This window comes from Diadema antillarum, unplaced genomic scaffold, assembly GCF_040938485.1.
Source record: "Diadema antillarum isolate AM-2024a unplaced genomic scaffold, OU_Dant_1.0 seq00001740_RagTag, whole genome shotgun sequence".
In the NCBI taxonomy this organism is placed as follows: Eukaryota; Metazoa; Echinodermata; class Echinoidea; order Diadematoida; family Diadematidae; genus Diadema; species Diadema antillarum.
In genome coordinates, this window is record NW_027272423.1 from 219407 (window position 1) to 235042 (window position 15636).

At 35.2% G+C, this 15636-nt stretch overlaps 1 long non-coding RNA gene across 1 annotated transcript; it reads left to right on the forward strand.

Annotated features, from left to right (window-relative positions):
- Positions 1 to 12999: 12999 nt before the first annotated feature.
- On the forward strand, positions 13000 to 15388 carry LOC139711971 (uncharacterized). The gene is made up of 3 exons (XR_011709546.1): positions 13000 to 13062; positions 13462 to 13629; positions 15322 to 15388. It is a non-coding gene; the product is annotated as an uncharacterized lncRNA (long non-coding RNA).
- The last annotated feature ends 248 nt before the right edge of the window (positions 15389 to 15636 follow it).

Genomic DNA, 15636 nt, shown 5'->3' on the forward strand with positions numbered 1-15636 from the left:
ACCAAATACTTGAACAGTCTTTGACTGCCTAAGCTGCTGTGATGGATAGAAAATGCGGCGCCGTGCTGCTACTGACATTGGCTGTGTCTGTGTGTGGCCTTGCTATAGAAGGTAAGTGTATCTCTTGACATGTGGTATCTTAGCTCTGTCCGTTATATCAGGAAAAATATGCTAGAATTATTTAAAAAGAGGAAGCCAACCCGAATGCCACCAAATATTATTAACAATAATCATATTTGATATAGATTCTTCAAAAGGTTACAATGTGTCATCATATTAAATAGTGTTCGACTTGCTAATCAAAAAGAATAGAAAAAGAAATGTCCCGAGACAACAAATTCATTACATCGTCACAAGGATCGTATAATGTTATCGAAACACATGGCAAAGAAATGATGGATACTGTTTCACTGCAAGTGTGCCAATGACGCAATTAAGAGTTGTCCGAGCTCAACTGAAGACGGTAATAGGGTATTAGGCTATATACTAAATCTAGAGAAATGTATTTTAGAAGAGATTTATTCATATTACAGCAAATTATACCACTCAGACAAGTTACATAATTCTTGTGAATATCTGCAAAATTTGAATTTTGTTACTTTGGAAGAGAATGACAGTTTAAGTTGTGAGGGAATCCTTACAGAAAAAGAATGCTTTGAAGCCTTGATGTCGATGGAAAATAACAAATCCCCCGGCAGTGATGGCCTAAGTGCTGAATTTTATAAGATTTTTTGGGATTATATCAAAGATTTATTGTTAGACAGCCTGAATACAGGGTATAGAAATGGTACATTATCTGATAGCCAAAGACACTCTATATTAACATTGTTGTTTAAGAAGGATGATAAACGAAAACTTGATAATTGGCGCCCAATATCTTTGTTGAATATTGATTATAAAATAGCTACAAGGGCGTTAGCGAAACGTTTACAAAATGTAATTCCGAAACTAAATTCTTTTGATCAAATGGGTTTTATTAAGAAAAGATCAGCTGTAGAAAATATAAGACTTGTACAGGATTTATTAGACTTTTGTTCACAGACAAACTTACCGAGTATTTTTATTTTTCTTGATTTTAAGAAAGCTTTTGATAATGTCGATCATGATTTTCTGTTTGAAGTTTTGAAACGGTATAATTTCGGAAAATCGTTTATTCAGTGGATCAGAACTATTTACAAGAATGCAGATTGTAAGGTTTTGAACAATGGTTGGTTGTCAAGAACGTTTCCAATTACTAAAGGGGTTCGCCAGGGCTCTCCTCTTTCTGCATTGCTGTTCCTTTTAGTTGTTGAAGTACTTGCAATGAAGGTACGAAATAATGATAACATCAAAGGTATATGTGTTCCTCAATGTGAGCAGTCAAATTTAAAAGAAATCAAAATATCTCAATTGGCGGACGATACAACGCTTTTTGTTGATTCTATCCAATCGGGAAATGAAGCGATGAAAGAAATTGAAGCGTTTGGTGCATATGCTGGTCCAAAATTGAATTATATAAAAACACAAGCTATATGTTTAAATGGAAACTGTGATGACTGTATTGATGGTTTACAATGGTCTGAGGAACCGGTCAAGTATCTTGGAGTGTTTTTGAATATTCATGGTGAAAATTTTGAATATTTGAATTGGTCCAGGAAGATTGTAAAAATGAAACGCATAATCAATATGTGGAAAATGAGAAATTTAACATATGTGACCCTGCACCTCAAAACAAACAAAAAGTCGCCAGACATGAATTTTTAGTTAAGACCATATTCTGAAAGAGCAGACTTTAAGCTTTAAAATGGTGTATAACTCAAATCAAATGGACAATCCTAACCTATCTAAATATTGGAAAGAAAGCACAAACTCAGGTAAAGTGTGAACTGAGAAAAGAGGCTCTGAAGTACAGTGTCTATTCAAGCGCTTAATCTTTACCAGACCGTGCTGGCTGTGCGATGAATGGGACAAAAAACAGGAAGTAAACCACCAGAGTAACAACAATGAAGGAATTATCAGATTAAACTGAAATTAAGCATGCCTCATTAACACATTCTGTCCATAATCAATGCCAACTTTCAAAGCAGTAGCACTATCCTTTTAAAAGTTATTAGAGTTGAAAGTGAAGAGTGTAGACAAGGTTTTTCAGAAATGAAAAAAGGATTCTAAAGACACACCTAATCACACTATTCTACCAAAAATGTTCGAGATAAACTGCTAAAAAAACACACTTTCCTTCCCGTTTTATGATACCAAATTTTAGCATAATGTAAAAGAAGACCCGCTCTTTCAGAAAATATGAAAAAGTCAAGTACGGCTAGGTTGACCCATTTCACTTATTTTCAGTCCTCACACAAAATCAGTGTGTGCGACTTTATGTTCGTTTTGAGGTGCACGGTCACATATTATGGTAAGATAACAATCATTAAGTTGTTATTAATTTCGCAAATAATTTATGTAGCAACAGTGTTTACGATTCCTCCAAGCTGTATAATTGATATTAATAAGATTTTGTTTGCATTCCTTTGGAATTCCAAAAGAGAAAAAGTGAAGAGAAGTGTACTAATTGATAATCCAAAAGCTGGGGGTCTTGATATGGTAGACATTGAGTCAAAAATAAAAGCACTCAGATTGTCATGGCTGTCCAAACTTATCGATAATCATCCTCGCCCCTGGAAAAATATTGCTAGCTTCTGGCTGCAAAAAGTTGCAACACCTCCCACATGTTTTGTATTAAATTGTTCCATAAAAGATATGTTTGTTTATGTAAGAAATATAAGATCCCATCATTTTATAGAGATCTATTGATCTGGGCAGAAATACGATATGTGGATCTGTTGCGAGTTAGAGATATTGGCGAGGAATTTTTATGGCTTAACAGTAATATCAAATTTGGAAAAGAAATGCTTTATTTTCAAAATTGGAGTAATAATGGTATAAATGTAATGTCTGATGTAATAGTAAATGGATCTTGGGTTGATCAAACTCAAGTTAATAATAGTCTGCAGACTGATAATTTACTTGTTCCTTTTCAGTATCAAAAATTGAAACACGCCTTCCCTCATTTTTGGTTGCATAAACTACGTAATCAAAAAATTGAACATGAAATGAATAGTCAACAGATGTTTGAAGTGTCAAGAAGTAATGTTTCTGATATTCTTAGCAAAAAAGCTAAAATGTATTATACCAGTTTAAAAGAAAAGAAGGTTTCAGAACCAAATATGATCATCATTTGGCAACGTAAACTCGACCTGCCTTATACATTTGATTGGGAGTCAGTATTTGCTTTTAAACTGTTGAAAGTGAAACTCAACAAGATAAAACAGTTTAATTTCAAAGTGATAAACAATATTGTACCTTTTAAGGATAATCTATTGAAATGGAAAATTACCACAAATGCACAGTGCAAATTCTGTAATGAAAATGAATCATTAATGCACAATTTGTTATATTGTCCGAGAATAAGAAACAGCTGGGCAAGGATCAGTGACCTTATTTTTGAATGTTCAAGAAAAAACATTATCATAGATGAGAAAATCATAGTAATTGGGTATGAAATTTGTGAGAAAGATTATTTCTTTACCAACGCAATAATCAATTTCATGGAATATGCAATTTATAAGGTATATCTCATGGAAGAATACAGAAATCAGCGATTTACTGTATCCTTTATTGTAAAAGAATTCAAATATGAGTTTCTGTTATATTGTAATGATATCTCTAAGAAAAGAAGTATTCGAGAAATCGATGATAAAATCCGTTATATACAGAATTTTCATTTGATGTAAATTGAACTATGACTACAATTGTCTTATGCTTGTATTGACTTATGCATGATTCTGAATAATTGATTTGAATAAAGTCCCTCAAATTGAGGACAAAAAAAAATACAAACATACAAAAATTATACAAGAAAAAAAAATATACTAAATCTAATAAACAAAATACCGAACGCCTATAGTTCATTTTTTATATAAAATCAACGACACATTTAAACTGGAAATACAACGATAGTTTACTAGTATATACTGATTGACAAATCACCCTCCGTCGACGTACATCGTAAATAAGGTTCAAGACATCAAGTCATAAAAAGATAATACACGTGATAGTTCAGACGCAGGAAACTACAGACACTCTACGAGTATAGGGCGTATACCTATAGCTTTATCTTAAATAAGTAAATTGCATTTTAAGTATATTGTACGCCAACGTAAAAGAAACATAAGAGTTTTGCAGTACAAGCGGGTATTATGTACTTTACAAGGCAGGTCAGTCAAAAACAACCGATAGTCAGAAACGAAGAACTCCCATTGACGGTTTATATTTGCTGAAATGTTCCTTTTACCCGGAATGTCGGGTATTTCATTGGTTTAAACATATTCTTTAACGCTCAAGCCATATTCAATAAATACGCTAAATTTCTGTATTTCCTCTGTAGAATCCCTTTCAAATAAAATCAAATTACAGGCGAGTTAGAAGAACAAGCCAAAAAGTTAACGTTTCCACTGTCGTGGCTTAACTATTTCATTCCTATTAATATCACCAGTGAGAAACACTGCCCCCATCGTTCGAGGATTGAAAGGTGACGACATCCGGCTGCCATGTAACTTTGAAGGAGAGCCTGAAGCTGTAATCTGGGTCAAGGAGAGTAGCTCACGTGAAGAGTCGAGGACGACCAAAGCACGATTCATCTATGGTATTTCTCAAAGCTGGGAGAAAGGGTTTGACATCGACAGGAACTTTAGTCTCGTTATTACGGACTTGGAGGTGGCAGATGAGGGTCTCTACCTGTGTCAAGTAGTTTTGACGAATTCGGAGGATTTTGAGCTCTCCACTCTCTTGACGGTTACATGTAAGTGATATTTTGCTGAAACGGTAGAAGAAGGTATCGTTTATTGTGCAAAATTAATAAAGCTTCCCTGAAATCCTTTTCAAAGCCGTGCACAAGGACATAATGAGCTTTGTTTGAACTCTCACAATAACTGACCCCTTAGGAATTTGTTTCTAAAGTTTTATGCTTTATCTATATAAGAATATCCAAAGGAGCTGGCACGACTATTAGACTATTTCCGCAGCATTGTTGCATGTTTCATCATAGCAGTAATCATGGTTACTAGAGTGATATACTAAAACTACTCTCTAAAACACTATTCATTATAGAAAAGATTGTGAAACAGACAAAGGCAGACTTTATACACGGTATACTAGTAGGCCTTTATTCCAATTCCAACTCTCGCCCGCAAGACATGCATGCAGGTCATTCGATGTTGGTTTTTCTTTGTTATGAGGTTACGTTAAAATGACATTGTTCCTTATTGTGAAGCTTCATTTTTTTTTTTCCAAATACGCATATTTGCTGTAGCTACCGGTTCGTTTATTCGAAAATACAGAGGGGATTGTTGATACCCACATGAGAGTATGATTCTTTACTCCGAAAATTCGTCTGTTCAATTGACATGGGTTTCCAACTGAAGATCTGAATATAAGGACATCCCAAGTCCAATTTTTGACCAAATTCAGTTTGACATGGGAAATTGTAGCTTATGCATGGACTCATCTTGTGTATAAATGATAAATCCTAATTACCTCCGGAAGTGCCTGAAATGAATGATTTAAATCTTAAATGAATGTAAGAATGAAGGACTTGGGTCATTCTTACATTCATATTATAGCGCCCTCTCTCATCCTTCTCTCATGTCCTGTAGCAGAATACCATGTATATGATTCAAAGAACGACCCAAGTCCATCACACAAAATGGCCTCTCCACAATTAATGTATAATTGTTAAAATAACATATGTGCTAATTTGTTTATACAATGTTGCCTCACCATCACAGTTGAATAGGATATTATTGGACAAATACAAAAAAAAAAGTTTTTTTTAAGTTTACTCGAAATGGTCTTCCAAGGACTTGCGTCGTTCTGATATTCAGATACTCAATTGCGAAGGTTCGTTCATTCGAATTTAGCGTATTTTGTCACTGATAATAGTATGTTTCTTTCACATTCGAAGCTACAAGTCGCACAGCGTATTCAGTTTTTGACGAGCCCTTCAATTAATGGAAGGATAAAGGGCAGGAGTTTGTGGCACGGAAAAAAACGAGTTATCAGTGTACAATATTACGGACTTTACGACTTGCGTGCATGTTTGATATAGGACTGCGAAGTATGTGGTCTTTTTTTCTTTTGTTTAGAGCTGGATTGAGGAGCTACGTAAATCAATTCTTCCGAATTTTCAATATCACTCGACGACGGCGCAATCAGTTCTCAGTGATATAGTTGGTTTATAGCTGCAGCTGTAATTGCAAGATCATAATCATGCCGAATCTCCATAGACTTTTGGAGTAGATTTCCTTCACATATATCAGCGGTACTTTAGAATGAGAAGACTTCATGTTGTTATATGACGCTATATCTAACTTTTTACGCCTGCATCTTTTACTTGCGTGCCTAACTGAAGTAGGTTCACGGCTGGCACCAAATTCTGCGTATGGGACTGTATGCTGCAACCTGGCTGCTATTATTGCCGATGCAGAAATAAAACTTGTTGATTGTGTAATCACAGACAAAAGAATGTGTTAGTTTTCAACAATTAACGCTTCCATTCAACTTGCTTCCGCTTGCAGAATCAAGTAAATTAGGGTCATTTTGTAGCTTGTAATGTTGTGCCTCGCTGCCTCGCATAGTGCTACCTGCAGATATCACACCAACAACGTCGTCTCTGTAGGTTCAAACGACGGCAAAACTCTAGGGTGAACACGTTCGAGACATCTGCAACCAGTTACGAATAATAAACTCTGGGATGCGCATGCGTACTACTTTATGAATGATCCCATGCTTCAAAGTCAACTATTGAACGTGCACATCGTAATGTTCCTTTTAACGAGAGGTTACAGTCGTTTATACTCTTTATGTAACAGCAGAATGAATTTCACCTTCACCGTTTTAACCTATATGAATATGATTATGCACTGTTATTGCTAGCCCATTGTCAAAGCACATTGGGCAATCAATAAAGTCTACACAACGTTCTCGTTTAAGTACACTTTTTTATTTTTTTTTTATTCTTTATTCGTTGTGATAAACACAAAGAATGAAATAATGATGCGTTAGATCACACGCTCTCAACAACGTACCAAAACCGAGCCAGAAGAGCGCTCGAAAGCTCCAAAAATTTATTTGCCGTACCTTACCGTAACGTACCATACCAATCTAATGCAATGCTGGACTTCACTATCAGTATTGTTGCCGCTCGATGCACAACAGCCAGCATGCAAGTATGTCATCGAATTGGATAACGCAGTCTGCATTTCCCAAAACACAATCTCATACAGAACTTCATGCAACAAAGGCAACATTTTAATTCGATATTGTGCAACTATTGTTTTTCCCTAGCGATGGCATCAGACCATACAATCAAGGAATGTATTGATAAGACTCAGTCCCGTCAGGGTGGTTGCACATACCACATTTCGATGCCTAGCACTGCCACTTTTAATCTGACGTGTGTTGTGAGTGGATTCAAGCCTAACATTTCCATGCTTTGGACTGAAGACTCTGGAACGAGACGGAATTCCGTGGTTTCAAGACAGAAAATGCTATCCGACAGCACATACGAGAGGAGTGAAACGATATCCATTTCAACCGAACAAGGAAAGGAGCAAACCTTCATGTGTATAGCTAAAGGTGACTCGCTGAATGGAACATCGACCAAGGAAATCACTCTTCTGCCCATATCAGGTTGTGCACAAGGTTTCCTTTTTCTCTTAACAATAACAAATTAGCACTTAATCGCTTTTGTTGGCACTGCCAAATGATTCATGGAAAGAGGTAAAATATTATGATGAATTTGGATTTTGATTTTCATCAGATTATATCTGTATGAGTCGATAACTTCGTATCTAAACATTCGTCATTGAAACAAAATAAAGAAATAACCTTGAAGCTATCCCACGAGTTTTCCTAATTATATATTATATAGTAATAATGATTATAGTGAGAAATTGTCGTAACCTAGTAGTAAAATACGTTGTCGCACTACAACGTTACGTAGACATATAACATATTAGCATATTGCAGCAAAAGGTCATGTTAATTAATATACATGTTTCATATTTTCGATGAAATAGTAACGAAAGGATAACACATTTTTCATTGTGTCTAGACCAATTTTCAGGAAAACGTGATAATGTCGGTTTCATCATTGGACTAGTCATTGGTGTATCCGTTGCTGTATCCATCCTCGTCTCCCTTGTTGGAAAGTTTCTGCAAAAGTATCATCCGCAGTTTCTACCAAGAAAAGGTGTCGATATTTTCTTGTTTCATTAATCATTATTCATTTATTTGTTTTGTGCTTTGTTTTCGAACCATTTAGACAACTCTCTCTCTCTACGTAATCTCAAACCCGAAATTTTCAATTTGCGTTTTGCGTAAGTTTATTTTTTATTACAGGCCATAGAGATACTACGATGTATATTCACATGTGGTTGCAGTTTTAGGTGACACCGACAAAAAAAAAAAGCGCGAAAAGCGTGTGTGTTCTTATGCATTTAATCATTGTGTGAACTTGAATCACGAAACCAACAAAAGTCGCACGACCCAGTTTCATAATATGACTTAAAATAGTGAAAGGGGTCAACCTAGTCAACTTTAATTTGTTTGCACTTTCTGACAGAGCAATAATGTTGATTTATCTTACTGAAAAACAAAAGTTCATAAAAGAAATGAGAAAACTGTGATCTTTATTGGTTTTCAAGAACTTGTTTATGTGGATTATACTAAAACACATATAGTAGAGATCCTTCTGTCACTGTCTGTATTTCGTAAATATCCTTTAACCGCATGCACTTTCAACTTAAATAACTTTTGGGAAAATGAAGAGACTGATTTTTAAATTAATATAATTCATATAGGTAGATTTAGGCTTATTTACTGCGTGTGTGCAAAAATCCAGCTGCTCGTTCTGATTTAATAATAATAATAATAATAATAATAATAATAATAATAACAATAATACTACTACTAATAATAATTATACTCATAATAATAACAATAATTGAATTGATAATGATAATTTATAATAACAATAATCATAATAATAATATAGGTTTTCTCTGCCAATTTCGTACTTTTGTCACTCAATTTGATTCAAGGTTCATTCAATTTAGCATTTCGATTAATGAAATTCGCACATGTGCCTTTCGATTCGTTAAACGGGCATTCAAATTGGCACGTGCTCTTTAGTTATTCAAATTCGCCAGCACATGGCGGAAAATGGTATTTCAAGTGTTCAATTTAGCGTATGGGCAGTCAAATTCCTAATATGTTCATTCAAATTGGCGTAATGTTATTTCTATTTGAAAGGCAAGAACCGTGATTAAGATGTATTGAAATGCGAATTTTTGTTTCATCCACACACTGTTAAGTAAATAGAAAAGGTATCTTTGACTAAATTATTCAAGTTTGTTGTTTTGTAACGCCCCTGTTCTTTTATACATGTCATCAGAACGGACACCAGTACCATAGATTCATTTCACTTTTATGCCCAGTCATGGTAGTACGAGTTAGATACAGCGGATGATATATGCGAAAAGTTTGTGAAGGATTCAGGAAAAAGGGTTCTATGTATTACAGCAGAGCGTAATATTCATTGACCTTGGGCGCAAGGAGCGGTCTTCACGCGCCAAAGGCAAATGGACCACTCCATGGCCCAAGGTAAATGATATATATATATATATATATATATATATATATATATATATATGTATATATATATATATATATATATATATATATATATATAATATAAATACATATTATACCACCTTTTGATGTTGTACTTTTTTCTCTTGATGTTCTATTTCACAGGATGCGGCTGGAATCTCTGCTGGCGGAGACCAGAGAGACTTGATGAAGAAGAAACATTAATGCTGGGTATGGAGAAGTTTGTAATGAATACAACGTTTTCTTTCCTTCTTTAATTCTTATTTACCATTATAAAATTACACTGTGTACATCTTTTATACTTGTCACGTAATTGTAATTCATTATGAATTGTGATTCAAGAACGGTCTGGTGCTTCCAAAAACAAATGAACATTCTCGTTAGCAGTTGTGTTTTTTTTTTTCCTGTTTTCCCGAAGAGTTGACATGTATCCCACTAGAGTCGAATTATTTAGAATGAAGAACACAAAAGAATAAAATGGAAATACTTACAAGTGCAAAAGAGCATCAAATTGCTTGCTGTAAATCATAAATTATATCTCATTTTCGCCACTAAAGTTTGGTAATTAATTGTAGAATCCATATTTAAGAAAGATTGGAATAAGAAGGAGTTGCAGTATTATACAAATGAAAATAGGGTTACTTAGGCGTGCTTTGGAATAGTAGCAATGAAAATGTATTACAAAAAGATTGATATATTAGGTGACATTGACTTCATAGTAATTATACCAAAATAATGATAATTATGATCATATTCATCATCATCATAATTATAATAATAATAATAGTGTATACTCTTAAAGCGCAACAGTCCATCAAAAAATACTCATGGCGCTTTTAGTGTTAAGGTTAGGAGAAGAGAGAAAGAAAGAAATAATACGATAAAGCAATTGTGAGACATCTTAACTTTTTTTATTCCTACAACATTTTAAACAGATATGTTTTAGGGATGTTTTAAACGATTCCACAGAAGATGACTCGTGAACAGTGACAGGGAAATCTTTCAAAACTTTTGGTCCAATGTGGGAGAAAGAACGAGTTTCCCATGAATGCTTAACCTTAGGTATCTGAAATGAAAAGGAAGTAGATGATCAAAGTCTACGAGGATGGTTTTTACAAAAGAAATCTGGAGATACTCGGGTGCAGTTGAGTGAACCACATGATACAGAAGAAGAGCAATTTTGAAAGTAAATCGCTTTTCAACAGGAAGCCAATTAAGAGAACGTAACACTGATGTAATGTGAGTAGTTTTCCTACTATAGGTCAGTAATCTTGCGGCAGAATTTTGAAGAAGTTGTAGAGCGTTGATTTGTTGACATGCCGAAAAACAAAGAATTACAATAATCTATACGTCAGGAAATACGAGAATGTATAAGTTGTTCTGCTGCTCTTTTAGTCAGATATTTCCGAATAAAACCAAAATTACGCAACTGGAATCGTACAGATTCCATTGTACGGAAATTCATTTTTGTTTCCGTCAAGGTTCTGGTATTTATGGTCTATTCTTGTGCAGAAACGCAATATCTAAAACGGTACGTAATAATGTTAAAATGAACAATAATCTTTGCACAGATACAATTACGCCTAAGAAACATATCTGAATCATAATGTTTTTGAAAGAAATGTATAGTATATACATTTATATAGAATATAGTATGTACATCCATATATTATGTGAGAACTAAACAGTTCACTTTAATACCTTTTTTTTTAGTATGGATACATATAATACGATAGGTATGCATAGTATGCATAATTATAAGTACATTTCAATGTTTAATGAATTTTTGTCTTGGTTTGCTTTCCATCAGCACCTCTCTCATCATCACTTACGAGGGAACAAGTACAGCAAATCAAAGAAGAGCTGAAGGCGTATTACCTGTTGTCACGACGCAAGGTCACTGTGGATCCACTCAACTTTATGGATCGTGTTAACTTGGATGCCATTTACACAAATCTGAGTCTATTAGACCAAAGTGACATGCGTAAAACTACACCTATAACGTATCAAGACCTTTTAAGCAATGATGGAAGTTCAAGCCTCTCAAAACGCCTTTTGATCCAGGGTGAAGGTGGTGTAGGTAAAACAACGCTGTGCTCTAAGATAGCCTGGGACTGGTGCCAGGGACGGATTCTCCAGGATCTTGACATGGTGCTCGTAATACCTCTTCGAGATGTGACCGACGGGATAGGTATCGGTAGTATAGTGCAAACGTATTTATCTGACTCAAATGTAGCAACACAGGATCAAATAGACCGATATATCTCGAACAATTCGAATAAAATTTTTATTGTGTTTGATGGTTTCGACGAGTTTAACGAAAAAATCGAAGAAAGGAGCAGCAGTGAAATCATTCGAATCTTAGCATTAGACCAATATGAGTCATGCAAGGTAATTGTGACAACAAGGCCATGGAGAAGACATGAATTCACCGCTGTCAAAAGCCTTGCAGAAGCTTACACATTTATCAGAGTTGACGGATTTAACATGGACAATTTATCAGTTTATATCAAGAAATACTTTCAGATAAGACAGAAGGACGCTTTGGCAGAAGACTTAATCACTTTCATGGAGGAAAATGATGTGATCCAGTCGAACATGGCTCCGTTTCCCATCTACTCTGCAATGCTCTGTTTAATGTGGGAAGAATTCAGTAAAGAGGAACGAGAGGAACTGACAAGAATGCAAACTTTCTCTGAGATTTTTGGAGAAATGATCACTTTCCTGGGAAAACACTACGCGTCAAAAGCATTCCAAAATGAAAAGAGTAAGAACGCCCATGATCATTTAAAGGAAGCGGATAAGGCAATTCAGGACATAAGTGAGATAGCATTGACCGGTTTGTTGCAAAACAATATGATATTTCAGGAAGACCAATTTAGAGAGTGTCCTGATACTTTGGAAATATGCTGCAGGGTTGGGGTTCTGACGAAAGAAAGAGATGTCATCAACAGGAGGCGTCTGCGGAATATCAATACTCAATCCCTCGTTTTATCAACGGTTTCGTTTCCCCACAAATTGTTCCAAGAATATATTGCAAGAGTATACATTGAGAATGTGTACACCAATAATCACGCCGACTACAGTCAACTGAAAAACAAACTTCTTGCCCAATTTGAGCAATTCCGCTACCTTCTGTATTTCATCTCAACCTTACGTAATGAGATTCGCCTTGATATCATCAATGGATTGACAAAGTGTGCCCACCAGTATTTCTGCGTTGATGTTGCATTTGAATGTCACACTGAGGAGGCAGCTAAAGCAGTGGGAGAACGATGGGATAAATACAGACTTTCTCCTGATATGTCAGAGCACACTAAGTCAGGTGTCGTCTTCATGGTGCACTGTAACCAAGCGGTGAGTTGCTCATTGGTTTCCAAATCGGGAATTAATGTTTAAAACAATATGTGGCAGATGTATGTGTTTGTGTCTGTGTTTGTCTGTGTGCACACATCAGAGAATTTGAAATCCTCACCCTCTTTCAAAATCAAACTGTTTCATGGTATTGTGAGGCCAGCGTGTTTGACGCGGAACGCCATAATGAGTATTCAGTATCGCACCTGTATTTAGGGCACCTAGATCCGTGTTGATGAAGTCAAACCCAAGACTCTCAGTCCGGACTCGTATAGTAGAGACAAAACATTGGCCATATGACCATTGAAAGTATCACAACTCAATTGCCTTGATCCCTGGATTTTTAGCATTCCACTCCTAGTGATCATCACTGTTCAAACTGTCAATATTCTCTCCCATTAGCGATCGTTACATATTGACCGTTCCAACTGCGGAAGAACTTTGTTACTTGACCTGGCGGAAGGAATGTGTTCCAGCACTGTGCTGCGCGAAGTAGCAATGGACTTGTTTAACTCAAAATTTGAAACTGATTTCTACAAGATCGTAGCAGACAAGGCTTCGACCTGTCAGGTAAGATCTTCAACAACAGCAACATTACATGTGCGTTTGTCAGGAATGTGTGTCACAGTGTATCACAAAACCAACAAAAAGTCGGACCCCTTGGTTTTACGTGAGGACTGAAAAAAAGAAGAAAAGGTGAAAGAGGTCAACCATGGCAATATTGAGTTTTAATATATATATATTTTTAATCTGTAACAGCTCTTCTTCATCTACAAAAGGAATTGAAGAGTATTTATTCAATAGTTTTTCTGCAACACTTATTTTGTAGAAGAGTGTGGTAGGGCATTTATCAGAGACCTCCTTTCATTTCAAAAACAAATACACATTCTTCAGTTTCAACTCTTCTGATATTTGAAAGGATGATAATTTGAAAGTTGGCATTATTTTTAATATAGTATTTTAATACAGAGCATGATAAATTTCTGTTTAATTTGGTAAACATTCTTTTGATGCTGTTCCAGTGGTCTACATCCTGTCTTTGCTTATGCTTTGTTTGTTGTTTTGTTTTTTCTTTTTCCCCATTCATCGCACAACTATCGTGGTTTGGCAAAGAATAAGCGCTTGAATAGACATTGCACTTCATTTTTACACCACATCTACTTTGCTCGTGTCACGTTTTTCTAGAGTATGTGTTTTCTTTCAAATATATAGATAGGTTAAAAGAATTCATTTGAATTGAATTATATATCATTTTAAAGCGTAGAGTCTGCTCTTTCAGAATTCATGTCTGGCGGCAATTCCAAGGTGTTATACAGGAAATGAACATTGCATTGCCTTAAATAACATTTCATGGGATAGAAGGTCAAGGGTCAAAGGTCAGGTTCTTAAAAGTTCTAAATTTTTGTTGTCTAATGCAAATTTTACACTTTTTTTTTCTCGATACTTTTTAGAAAGCTCAATGCATACACTCGATTAAACGTCTTTCACGCTTTACGCGCCACGGTGTAAGCCCCCGTTTGCCACATTCACGACATTGTCTGAAAATTATAACCGAGGCATGCCTGGTTAAACATTCTGTTTTTCAGATCCATTTAACTTTTTAATGATGTTTGTTACGCTTGACATGCAACAAGTGAAATTTTAAAGAAAATGCTTGGAAATGCTCTGATGTAAATTCAGTGACAGGACTATGATTATTTTTTTGTTTTGTTTTGTTTTTTTTGTTTTTGTTTTTGTTTTTTAAATCACAGTGATTTCTATTATTGTTGTCCAGGCATGATTTTGTACACAAAAATCAAGATCAAGTGATATTTATTAGTACTGTCTTGATTAGTGGATTGTACCTGGAAATAATCATTAACAAAAGGTTGTAGATTGAGGGGTAACAAACCATAAGGGGTCAAGGGTGAAATGAAAAACGCAAAATTTTCGGAATTTTTCCATAAATTGAAATACTTTTGCCATCTCAGTAAAATTCTCTTTAAAGGAATGCATTACAAAGCACCCAACATGTTTTTGATCGTGCAAAATTTTCGTACGCTTCTTTTAATTTGTTGCTTCATTTTTTTTTCTTGTGCCAACCATGTGAAACTGTCGTCTCACATTATTGAATTGTACTGTAGACCTACTGTGTGAAAAGAATCATACGATATTGCAAAGAGACGATATCAGTCGCCATTGTGACATTTCTAGTTTTCTCATAGGCTATATTTGCCAGATAATTTTGTTGGTTGTGTGTGGGATGTTTTGTTTTTTCTGCAGATACGAGATCTTGCATTGACCATAAGTTATTGGAATGACAATATTCAGTATCATTTCTCAATGGGAAAACACTTGGCACGTTGGATTTGCACAATGCCACATCTTTCGTCCTTCAGTTTGAGATGCGACAACTTACCCAATGCTTTCTTCTCAGCAGCAGCCGACATGGCGCTATCCTGCCAAGTATTTTCCTTTACTTCTACTTTGTTTATATATAAACGAAAATATATATATTTTTTTATCAGACATTTCTCTTATTGAAAAAAAAATAATTACTTTGTACATGGCACCCTCACTTTGTACAAAGTGCCTGAA